This window comes from Littorina saxatilis, linkage group LG2, assembly GCF_037325665.1.
Source record: "Littorina saxatilis isolate snail1 linkage group LG2, US_GU_Lsax_2.0, whole genome shotgun sequence".
NCBI classification, from domain to species: domain Eukaryota; kingdom Metazoa; phylum Mollusca; class Gastropoda; order Littorinimorpha; family Littorinidae; genus Littorina; species Littorina saxatilis.
The window spans coordinates 14121903-14134456 of NC_090246.1; the positions used below are offsets into that span (position 1 = coordinate 14121903).

Here is a 12554-nt window from a genome sequence, read left to right on the forward strand (position 1 = left end):
TTACTTCCCTTTACTTGTTTTGCCTTGCAAGCATTCATCCACAAAGCATTGATTGACTTGCAGATCTGGTCTGTTTCAGAATCAGAGTCGGCAAAGGCAAAGTGATTGTCACTTTAATTGAAACTGACGTGAGTGACACCAGCGTTGGAGAGAGCATGTTGCGTCACTGAGATATGTTTTTTACACAGTCACTGGGTCAGAACGGCAGAAATCCAAAAGTGTATGGACAACCTGCAGGACTTTTCAACGTTCGAGAGAACCCAGTCCTACCACGGAAGAAGAAGAAGAAGAGGAAGAAGAAGAAATCAAGCGAGGACGAAGATCTGATCAGAGACCTGACTAACTTCACTAAGACAAAGAGTAGGAGAGTTTCTAATGAAATCAACGAGCCGAGCCAAAGTATTAGTATTTACTTCATGTATTTCGGGTTTACATATTTACTCCACAATCCACTTCCAAACATGCCTCTTATACAGTTAGAAATGTAGTTAAATATAGTTTTTGATCATGAACAAGCAGAAATTCAAGTGAATCATGTCAAGAAAATCACCATGATCCTTGTTTTCCCCAATAACAGAGGATCTGCAACAGTGAGGGTTTTCTCGGACATTTACATTATCAGGGGTGTATTAGGGTATGAATGACAACTCATACTGTCTGTAAAGAGGCGGTACACCCCGAGTTTGCCGAAACTACAATAGGGGAAAAGGGAACATAACAACTCTATGATGGGGAGAGGGGTCATGTATATATGTGTGTGGGGGGGGGGGGGGGGGGAGAACAGGAATCAGTGGCAAAATACCGGACAATCAAAGATTGCCTGCATAAACGAGTAAATTGTTGTTGTTTTTTGCTCAAATAAATCAAAAATCATTCGTGAGAGTCTCAACCAGAGAATAAAAACTTTGCGTGAGAGTCTCACCCTACCGAGCGTGAGAGTATCAACCGGCAATTTTTAGGGTTGCTACGCGATTTCTTGACATGTAATCGAATTGCAACTTTTCAAAGACCAAAAAGTACACTCATGTTTCAAGAATTGATTAATCTTGTCTTTCCCGTTGACTATAATCTTTTACTTGCATTAAATATTCCATAATAACAATGAAAAGTCAACATTTTGGCGCAGAACGCTTGAAATGTGTCAATATTCTTTGCTCCCCTTTTACAAGTGCATTTAAATAATAAAATAATTCTGGAATATGGTACGCATACTTCTTATGCTAAAGTGCAAACAACAATAATACGATAAAATGTCTTTTTGTGAAAGTTATGATGCAATTTGTGGAGCAACTCACCTCGCTTTGCTGCCGCGTGAGAGCTGAAATGGATTGAACCGGAGCGTGGGTAGTTTCTTCGTATCAACCGGTTATACGGTGTGAATAAAGAGGTTTTACTACAATGGCAAATATTGCAACACTACGATCTTGAAGTCTCCGCGAATAAGAAAATTACCTTGGTTAGCACTACGATATTGAAAGTTCTATCAATCAATCAATCAATATGAGGCTTATATCGCGCGTATTCCGTGGGTACAGTTCTAAACGCAGGGATTTATTTTTTTATTTTTTTATTTTTATTTTATGCAATTTATATCGCGCACATATTCAAGGCGCAGGGATTTATTTATGCCGTGTGAGATGGAATTTTTTTACACAATACATCACGCATTCACATCGGCCAGCAGATCGCAGCCATTTCGGCGCATATCCTACTTTTCACGGCCTGTTATTCCAAGTCACACGGGTATTTTGGTGGACATTTTAATCTATGCCTATACAATTTTGCGGCCAGGAAAGACCCTTTTGTCAATCGTGGGATCTTTAACGTGCACACCCCAATGTAGTGTACACGAAGGGACCTCGGTTTTTCGTCTCATCCGAAAGACTAGCACTTGAACCCACCACCTAGGTTAGGAAAGGGGGGAGAAAATTGCTAACGCCCTGACCCAGGGTCGAACTCGCAACCTCTCGCTTACGAGCGCAAGTGCGTTACCACTCGGCCACCCAGTTCTACACACACTGAAGTAGTTCTCTACGTAACGAAGATGTTGAAAATCTCTACACATAATCTAAAGTGAATACACATCACACACTGAAGAGATACTACTATTATTCTATCTCATTCAGTTTATGAGTATAACTGCTGAGAAAAATCAACAGAGACTGAAACTAATGAGTTTAGTACATGCTAAGATGGAAAGACATCTACTCACACTGAAGTGAATATAACACAAACTCCGATGCTGAATTCCCTCTCTCTCTACACACACTCTGAAGCAAGTTTGCGAGACGCACAATGTCAACGAACGCTGTGTGACACGGCCTGTGCTAAGCCGGTGATATTTTACATGACTGTCAACCCAACACGGCCATGAATCGTGTACGCCCTTACCTATGAAACTACACCACACAAAGTTCCTCAACGCAGGCAGGGCATTGTTTTTTAGTCCAAGCGGTGACATTAAAAGAACCGCTGCTGCGAGGTAAAATGTGTGTTGTTGTAACATCTGCTTCAGCTACTCAAGCGTTGAATTTGTTGGACAGAATAGGGATACTAGTTCCGGATCATCAGGCGACTATGACACACACACTCACACCCTCACCCAGCCACTTATACACACACACACCCACCGCACACGCACGCGCGCATGCACGCATGCATGTACACACACACAAACATACGCACACACATACAAACACACACACACGCGCGCTTACACACACACACACACACACACACACACACACACACACACACACACACACAGAGTGTCGTTCGTTCGTTCATTCGTCGTTCCGACGTTCGTTCGTTCGTTGGTACATTCATTCGTCCGTTCGTTCTTTCATCTGTTGGTTCGTTCGTTGTTTTTGTTAGTTGCATAGTTACTTAGTTCTTTAGTTACTTAGTTCTTTAGTTACTTAGTTAATCAGTTAGTTAGTTAGTGAGTTCTTTCGTGCGTTTATGCGTTCGTTCATTCCTCCCTTCCTTCCTTTCTTCCTTCCGTCATTAGAAATCACGAAGTTTATTTTTTAAACAAATGTGCACTGTCTTCATGACTTTGCATCTCTCAGTCATTGACAGTACGTGTAGAAGGCCTTTGAAGTTTGTCACGGTCGGAACGGGGTTTGCGCGACCAACGTTTACCTGTGCAGTGCAGTTTATGACTTCATCGTTCTCTTGCTGTTCACAGGCACTCAAAGGCACACTTGTAACTTCTGCGCAGCTTAGAATCTGAAGAGAACGTGAACTTTGTTTCCTTGTATCAGGCACGCACTCCATGAAGTAACTGCTCACAAGCTAAAGTTGATCATTAGCTGACTGACTGACTGACTGACTGCCTCACGCATTAACTAACTCACTCACTCACTCACTCACTAACTTAGTTAGGTAGGTCAGTAGCCGACTAAGTAAGTAACTCAGTAGCTTACTAACTACCTACCTACCTAACTGACTTACTAAGTAGCTTACATATTAGCTAACTAACTAACTACCTACCTACCTACCGGCTACCTAACTAACTAACTAACTAACTAAAGCCGCGAATAGAGACCACTCGGAAATGGTAGGGCCTATTACTTACGTAACATTGTCAGATGAGACTTGGCAAACAAGAAAGCGTGGTACCGCAGCTTCGTTTCTATATATATGAAACAAGACAAAATGACAAGTACCTCCAGTCCGTTCAGGGCCGGACCCAGGGGGGGGGGGGGGGGGGGTCCAGGGGTTCCGGAACCCCACCCCTGGAAAAAGCATGTACCTTGCTTTGAGGGTTTTTTTGTTTTTGTTTTTTTTTAAATAAATTTTGTGTGTCTCTAACAAATTTTATTCAATGTGAAATCCGATGAGAAAAAGGTACCCCCCCCCCCCCCCCCCCACAATGCTGCTCTTAACCATCAAAACAAGCCTGCCCAGAATGCACCAGACTGATTGCACAGATTTTAACCGTTTTTCAAAAATTTTCCGGGGGAGCATACTTTGCTGATTTGCCCCCCCAAAAAAGGAGGAACCCCCCTATGGCGTACATTTTCCGTTTTGATTTCGAAAAATCACAGTTCTAAATCAAAGTGAAGAAGTAATTTCAAAACTGCATTACTTACGAAACAATCGTGAGACTGAAGATAATCCGCAAACATGCTAGCGTCGAGGCGGGGTGCTGCAACGTTTTACGGTGTCAAGTTGAAGCGAGCGTAGGCCTATTATATTTAATGACAAGGCCATCCGTTCCAGTGCTCTGGGTACTGAGCAACTTGCGAGCACTAGCACTATAGCGTGGTAAAGAACCCATTTTCAGATAAGAAGTAATTGCAACAGAAATGAAACCTTCTGCAATTTGTCAAAAAATGATCAAGCAATAACATATCCAAAAAGTAGAAAAAAGTAGAAGGATTTAGATGCTCTAATCTAATAAATTCTATGCGCATTTCCTACAAAAATGTACTTCTGGCAATCGTGGCTAGCCGTACACGGAAACCGCATGGTTCCAGACCGCGCCCTGGAATGTCCAAGGTCAAAGGGCGGAATGCATCCGGTAAACAGACAATGGCGTCGGGCGGTGGTTCTGAATTTAATGAAGATTTTCCCCACAAAAACACAGTTACAGGTAAGCGTTTTACTTTGTGAATACGTAAATACATTGCTTTGATGCATTAAACAGCTTTTTGATAAATACTGCTATTATGAGAGTTTGAACGAACAGGAAAAGCATGATCAGTTCGATTGACTCGCAGACTTTTGTATGGAACGCATGTCACGCCACAATGTTCGGTTGAGGGTTACTGGCTTTATTTCTCGTAGACGAGCGAGCGCTTTCTAATTGCTCAGGAAATGATATTCGAGGTGTTAACATTGGTGTATGTTTAATTTCTTAGTATTGCCCTTCCTCTCCAACTCTGTCTCTGTCTCTCTCTCTTTCTCTCTCTGTTTCTTTCCGTGTACTGTCTGGCTGGCTGTATGTCTCTCTCTCTCTCTCTCCCTCTCTCTCTCTCTCTCTCTCTCTCTCTCTCTCTGTTTCTTTCCGTGTACTGTCTGGCTGGCTGGCAGGCGGTATGTCTGTCTCTCCGTCTGTGTGTGTCTCTCTCTCTTTTTCTGTCTGTCTGTGTCTGTCTGTCTGTTTTTCTCTCTCTCTCTCTCTCTCTCTCTCTCTCTCTCTCTCTCTCTCTCTCTCTCTCTCTCTCTCTCTCTCTCTCTCTCTCTCTCTCTCTTTCTCTCTGTGTTAGTGTCGGTTTGAAAATAGACTGTGTCAGTTTTAGTACTTTTTTTTTTATCCCTTCTCAACATACAGGTACTTTTTCTGCTGAAAACCAAACTTGCGCTCTATGCGAACATTCCGTGAAGGACGGAGAGGACCCAGTAGTGCAAACGGAAAAGGGGGTTCAAGGTCTTCTGAAAGCAAGTCAGAGCAGATGCGATGGACTTCAGTTTGTAGTTGGTCAGGTGGTGCACAGGTCATGCCGTTACAATTACTGTAATACAAATGTAATCAAGCGTGACTTGAAGAGAAAACGAGATGAAGCAGAATCACAGCAAGAAATATCGACGGTCAGTCTGCGTTCTAGCAAAGCAAAATTTGACATAAGAAATGACTGCTTGTTTTGTGGGCTGCCAGCAAAAAGTGATGCAAAAAAAGGAATTTCAGTGTTTTCTGTCCGCACCTTCAACTTCCAGGAAAAACTGCTGCAAGTATGCTCAGATCGGGGAGAAGGTGACAAGTGGGCCGAAACTGTACGCATGCGTATACATTATGCCCAAGATCTGCATGCCTACGACGCAATGTATCACCATCAGTGTAGTGTCAACTTTCGAACAAAGAGGAATGTTCCACTGGCTTTTCGCAGCGACAGTAATAGCATGAATTGTGATGATATCGGGAGGCCTGGAAGACCAGCAGTCGAGGAACGAAACAAAGCGTTTCTCAGGGTTGCCAAATACTTGGAAGAAAACGATGATGAACAGACAACCCTGGGGGACCTTTGCAAAAAAATGCTGGACCATCTCACAGAAGCTGACCCATACACAGAAAGACACATGAAAACGAAGCTACTGGATCATTTTGGAGGGGCAGTCATCATCACCAGCATCCAAGGAAAGGCAAATGTGGTCACTTTTCGTTCAACAGCTGAAAAGATCTTGAAACAATTTTCCGAAGCTGCCAGGGAAAAAGATGTTGCTGCAGAAAAGATTCGTATAATCAAGACAGCATCTAAGCTTCTTCTTGCAGACATCAAAGACATGATATCGTCGAAGGAGACATACCCTTCCCCAACACAGATAGGAGATCTGCCTTCAAATTTACAGTATCTTCCGCCCTCCTTGGTCCTATTTCTGAAAACACTCCTCCACGAGAAAAAAGAACCTGACATCAAAGTTGCTGCCATTGGACAGGCCTTAGCTCAGGCAGCAAGACCGAAAATACTCCTCGCGCCTCTTCAGGTAGGACTGGCTGTGGAACTTCATCACTTGTTTGGCTCCAAATTTATCGTTGAGCATGTCAACAAGCTTGGGTTCTGTTCTTCGTACGCTGAGGTCAGGCGATTTGAACAATGTGCGGCAGTTTCTCAAGGAGTTGATCTCTACGGTACTGTTCCTGACAGCCGAATTCAGTTCGTAGCGGACAACGTGGACCACAACATTCGGACTCTGGACGGGACAGGTACTTTCCATGGCATGGGAATAATAGCATCTGCCACGCCCTGCCAAAAGCAGCACAATTCCATTCGAAGAGACCAACGGGTGACCAACAAAAGTTTGATGGGCGTCGGTTCGATTCCAGTGCGCTATTTTGACCCCTCCACGATCAGTCTCTCCTTGGTGTATGAACTGCTGCACGACTTCAGTACCAACGACGACAGGAAAAAACTGGACTTGGTGTGGAAAGTTTCATGGCCTCTGCGATCTCCCCGCCCAGGGTGGTCTGGAACAATGCAGGCAGTCTGTGATGGCCAATATCCAGGACGAAGTGCAATCACCTTTCTCCCAATGATAGACATGGACCCAACCAACATGAGCTGTGTGTACTCAACGCTCCTCTTCGTGACTTCGTTGGCTAAAAAGAACAACGTGACACCAGTACTGACGTTTGACCAGCCCCTGTGGTGGAGGGCAAAGGTCATTGTCAACAGTGAGCCCCTTCACAGTGACCTGCATTCCTTAGTCCTGCGTCTGGGAGGGTTTCACACCCAAATGAGCTTTCTCGGCTGCATCGGACGTCTGATGTCAGGATCAGGGCTCCAGCAGCTGTTGGAAGTGGCCTTTGCTCCAAACGCTGTACTGCACATGCTCTCAGGCAAAGCAGTGGCAAGAGGTGTTCGGGGACACTTTCTTGTCGACAGTGTGCTGAATGCTCTGATTTCTTCAATCACCTTTGGCTTCTCTCTAGACATCCACTGTGCTGAAGGGACAGACGAGACCGGAGAGGAAGAGACTGAAGCAGAACACACTGTAAATGACAGCGCACCTGGAGAACCTTCCAGACTCTCTGAGCACGAAGACCCACCACCTGATCGACAGGCGACTAATGGCACCGAAACTGAGCAAACTTGTCTTTATTCAGCACTCGCTCTCTTCGACAAAGTGCTGAATAAGAAAATGGCAGTAGAAGAACTCGACGACAGTCCTGAATTGATCAAAATCGAACAGATGCTGCTTCAGACGAAAGAACATCTTCAGGGGCAGCGTATGGCAAAGCTTTGGTTGCAATACATGAACATGATTGACATCATGAGACGCTTCCTGAGAGCTGAACGGACGGGGAACTGGTTACTGCATCTACACAGCTTGCAACAAATGCTTCCCTATCTCGCTGCTGCAGGTCACAGTCTCTATGCAAAATCTGTCCATATCTATCTACAGGACATGCAACAACTGAAGGAACACCACCCATCCGTGTTTCACGAGTTCACACATGGGTATCATGTTCTGAGGAGGAGTGACCGGTACTGGGCTGGCTTGTCAACCGATCTCGTCATCGAGCAAGTCTTGATGCGAAGCGTCAAATCAGCGGGTGGACTAACTCGAGGGAGAGGGATGGGGGACTCCCAAAGAACACAGTGGCTTCTGTCCATGCCTGCCTGTGCAGAAATGAATAATGCCATGCAAGAGGTCACCAGAATGGAATATACCACCAGCGACCAGCACGCCGAGTCTGGAGGATCAAGGCAAGGGAAAGACGAGACAGATATGAAGTCCATGCTGAAATTTCTTCTGCCTCGCAATCCTTTCACAAGCGATGGTACACTTCGCAATATTTGCACAGGGGTCACTGCTGACACCACTGTAAACGTTGACACAGCAAAGGCAGTAGGGGGAGCTATTCTGCAGAGTATGGTTGGTACCTCAGTGAAAGACTTCAAGTTCAAGAGGAAGAACCAAGCGGTCACAATGGACATCCAAACCAGCGCCAAAATTGAAGGAGAGATCATTCAAGTTGACCCTCAACTTCTTTTCCAGCGCTTGGTGACAGCTGCAAGCGTACAGCCAGATGAGTTTGATCTACCCTCTTCTTTCGAATTTGAGCTGACTTCACCACCTGCTTCACTTTTTGAACCGTCGGGTCTTCTGCGGGAGTCTCACAAGTCCACCTTGGTTGATGCCATAGCAACAGCAGTAAAAGGAGAGACACTGCTGCCCGGAGAAGAGGACGCAAGCGAGCATGTCATCCTGGATGGAGGGTCTCTCCTTCACAAAGTACCCTGGAGAAAACTCGAAACTTTTGGAAACATCTGCAAGATGTATGCTGACTATATAAACCGACGATACAGGAACCCGGTTATTGTGTTTGATGGGTACGATTCAGGCCCAACCACAAAAGACACTGCTCATCTGAGACGATCGTCGGGTGCCGTTGGACCGGTCGTCATGTTCACAAAAGATACGGTGTTGACCTCACGGAAGGACCATTTCCTGTCAAACGCCAGAAACAAACAGGCCTTCATTTTCATGCTGGGAAGCGCATTAGAGTACGATGGGTGCCGTGTTTTACACGCTCAAGCAGATGCTGACACTCTGATCGTGAAAACAGCCATGAAGAGCGCTGCGGAAAACAAAACAACTGTCATAGGGGAAGACACTGATCTACTTGTTCTGTTGGTCTATCATGTCAGACTCACAGATCAACCCGTATTTCTTCGCTCGGACAAGCAGTCAAGCAAAAGGCGAGTCTGGCACATCCAGTGGCTGAAACAAGCTCTTGGACACACTGTTTGTCAACTTCTGCCCTTCGTACATGCCATAAACGGCTGCGACACTACGTCCAAACTGTATCGCATAGGCAAAAGTGAACCCCTGAAAAAGATCAAAACCGATTCCATCTTCAATGAGCAAGGTAGAATCTTTTGCTCCCGAGAACGAACCAAAGAAGTCATCGTCGCTGCAGGAGAGAGAGCCCTCATCCACCTCTACAACGGCTGCAAAGGTGAAAGCCTTGACATTCTCCGCTACAAACGCTTCTGCGAGAAGGTGGCAACATGTTCAGCTTCAGTGGATGTGCAGAGTCTCCCGCCCACCTCTGCTGCTGCCAAGTACCACAGTCTCAGGGTCTACCTGCAGGTTCAGGTGAGTCAGTGATAATGATTTTACCTCTTACTGCTTACGTTGATGATTTACGTATAGGAATCAAATGATTTGAATGTAACCTTTTGTGTAAATATTTATTACAAATGAGAACAAATTCCTCTTAAAAAAAATCTTCCGGATGAGTTTTGGTGTTTAATGCGAAATAAGCGATGGATGGCGCAAGCAAAATATAACAATCCAAACAGAGAAAATCTGCACTTTTATGCATCTAAAACTAATTGTTTAAAATGTGCAGGAATGGGTCAACTTGTCAGCTGATCTTGCACCCGAAGAGTGGGGATGGCACCTATCGGCTGGACAGCAGCTAGAACCGCGAACGACAGACCTACCCCCTGCACCAGAAGCGCTGTTAAGAGTGGTCAGATGCAACTGCAAGAAGGACTGTCAGTCAAAACGCTGCACTTGCAGAAAGCATGGGTTGGTGTGCTCTGTGGCGTGTGGAGGATGTAAGGGGTTAAGCTGCACCAACTCTCCATCTTTCGAAGAACTTGACAGTGACCTGCTTGATATTCCCAGTGTCTTTGGGCTGCCTGATCTTGCTGAAGATATGGATGTGGTATTGCCGCTGGATACTGACTCTTAATTATATGTGTATATGAGATGCAGCCAGATGAACATGCAGCCAGATGAACAATTAATGCTGACCATTTTTCGTCTCCTTCTACGAAAGCATGAACAGCTCAAGTGGACCCGCTACAATTTAACATCTGCACAAATCTGCAACGAATTAGTTTTTTGCAGACAGTTCTGTACAGTGTTTTCTCTTTTGCTGATTTCTGTTTTAAATCAGCATAATACGCAAATACGTTCAGAACGAGGTGCTACTCGGCTAGGGTCGGCTCGAAAAAAGGATTTTCTGTTCTTCGTGTCTATTATGACGTCATCAGCACACCGGATGTGACGTATTTGACAAAAATGTGTCGTTGACAGAATAGATTTTATTATTTCTATTATAAGTTTGGATCTTTTAACGATGCCTATGGAACAGAGTGTTTCAGGAGTACTACCTTGCATTTGGCTTTGATATTGAGTGTCTGTGGCGAACATGACGTCATCACATGCTAATTATTCAGTTTTGGAAACAGGTGTCTTTCTACTTTTTTTATATATGATTTGTAACCCATTTGTGATGACATTTCGCGAGAAAAAAATTCTGTTGCAATTACTTCCGATCTTTGACTTAATTTTCTGTTTAAAAATCCGGTCTACTACTGCAAATGACAGCTAGACCCGTTTTCAGTGTAACCTTTACACAGCAGTTGTCGGAAAAGAAAAGGACTCACACAGACAAGCTGTGTCGCAGTTGCTGCCGACCCTCTTTCATTCGTGTCATTTACACGGCAATGCACCCATACACCCCTCTCTCCTACTGAACTCAGGTCAAAATGAGTTACTTCCCTTCGGGTCTCATTTATCCCTGACAGGATGCCTTGGTTTTCTTTCTGTGGGTAAGAAATCGATTTTTTTTTTATTTTTTTTTTTTTACATATTTAGAGCTTTTCGTAATGTGTTATTGATATAAGCAGATTCGCGATCGTCGATAATGATTTTTCATGGTGTGTAATTTTTAAATTACAAAGGAATTGATATGTAAGACAGATTCAAGCGAGCTATCTTTCGCGGGTGTATTTACTGTGCAAACAACTCTAAATATGGCAAAAGTGTCACGTGATAATCAACTTTGGCTACGAAGCAGACGATACTTTTTTTCCGTAACCAGTTGGGAGTGATGCAACAATATCACGGTCTCCTTCCCACAGCAGTCTCAACATTTCGACTTGTTTTAACCTTCAAGAACGATGTCTTTATCATAACTGTGAAGAACAGAACGGAGATCACTGTCGAAGTCGGCCAATCTGCAATCATTTTTGTCTCAGTTGGGAAATAACTCTGTATTCTTGTTTTGATAGATTCCACGCAGTAATTATGCATCCTGTCAGAGAGACCATGAGCGATAGCGTGGTGCTATATAACCTTGAACGGTTGAAAACGACGTTAAACACCAAATAAAGAAAAGAAAAGATAGCGTGGTCCGATGATTATCAGAATGCCCTCGTCTCTCTTACCCTCCAACCCATCAGCTCCATTCCCCTCGTTTTCTACCCGCCTTTTCTATCGGCTTTTTTTCTCCACCTGTCTTAAACTGAACGGTTGACTTCACGTCTTGTAGAATAATATGCACTCCATACCTCATGCACCCACCTTCCCACTCCGTCTCTCTTTTCCTCAAATCCCACCCCAACCCTATTCCCCTCGTTTTGCACCCGCCTTTTCCTAGCTCTTTCGCCTTTCTTGAAACGGGTGTCCAAATTTACCATACCCTCCTTTTTTTCTACCCGCCTCTCCCTTCCTTTCTTCCCAGTCTGAGCTGGGCGGGGACGTAGCTCAGTTGGTAGCGCGCTGACTTTGTAGCCAGTTGGTCGCTATCAGCGTGGGTTCGATCCCCACGTTCGGCGAGAGATTTATTTCTCGGAGTCAACTTTGTGCAGACTCTCTTCGGTGTCCGAACACATGCGCACGAAAAAGATCCCACGTTCACAGCGAAAGTCTCAGGGCTTGGAAAACACGAAGACACGCATGCATCATCTCTCGTCTCCGATTATCATGATCGTATTTTCGATACTTTGACGAGACAAACCCAATGCTGGTGTGTCGAAGAAGACAGCCACAGCGGGCTTGTTCGAATCAAAGTATCACACCATATCTTCAACGTATTACCAATACCTGTCCCAATATAGACCAGTTGGTATAAGAGGACGTTAAACCCTAATAGTCCGTCAGTCTGAGCTAACATTGACTTTTCCTGACTAACCTTTCAGCTGCAATGTACAAAACGTGTTGACAGAATTGTTTTAAAGGTATAGTCTTCGTCGTGCTAGCGATCTTTTAACACACACCAACACTCAAGATCCTGAGTGCTCTCTGTGCTGAGTAGAACTGGTTGGTTTAAATAGTTTTGTATTCACATTCATGTTTTACAAATC

General features: G+C 44.5%; 2 protein-coding genes across 3 annotated transcripts in view; both read right to left on the reverse strand.

Moving 5' to 3' along the window:
• The window catches only part of LOC138958261 (G protein-activated inward rectifier potassium channel 4-like), a 26366-nt gene extending 23810 nt beyond the window's left edge, over nt 1-2556 (reverse strand). The window contains exon 1 of the mRNA XM_070329371.1: nt 2213-2556. The gene's annotated coding sequence lies outside the window, so the exon portion shown is untranslated. The remainder of the gene's footprint in view (nt 1-2212) is intronic.
• The window catches only part of LOC138958263 (G protein-activated inward rectifier potassium channel 3-like), a 347146-nt gene that overhangs the window by 96080 nt on the left and 238512 nt on the right, over nt 1-12554 (reverse strand). The window lies entirely within an intron of this gene.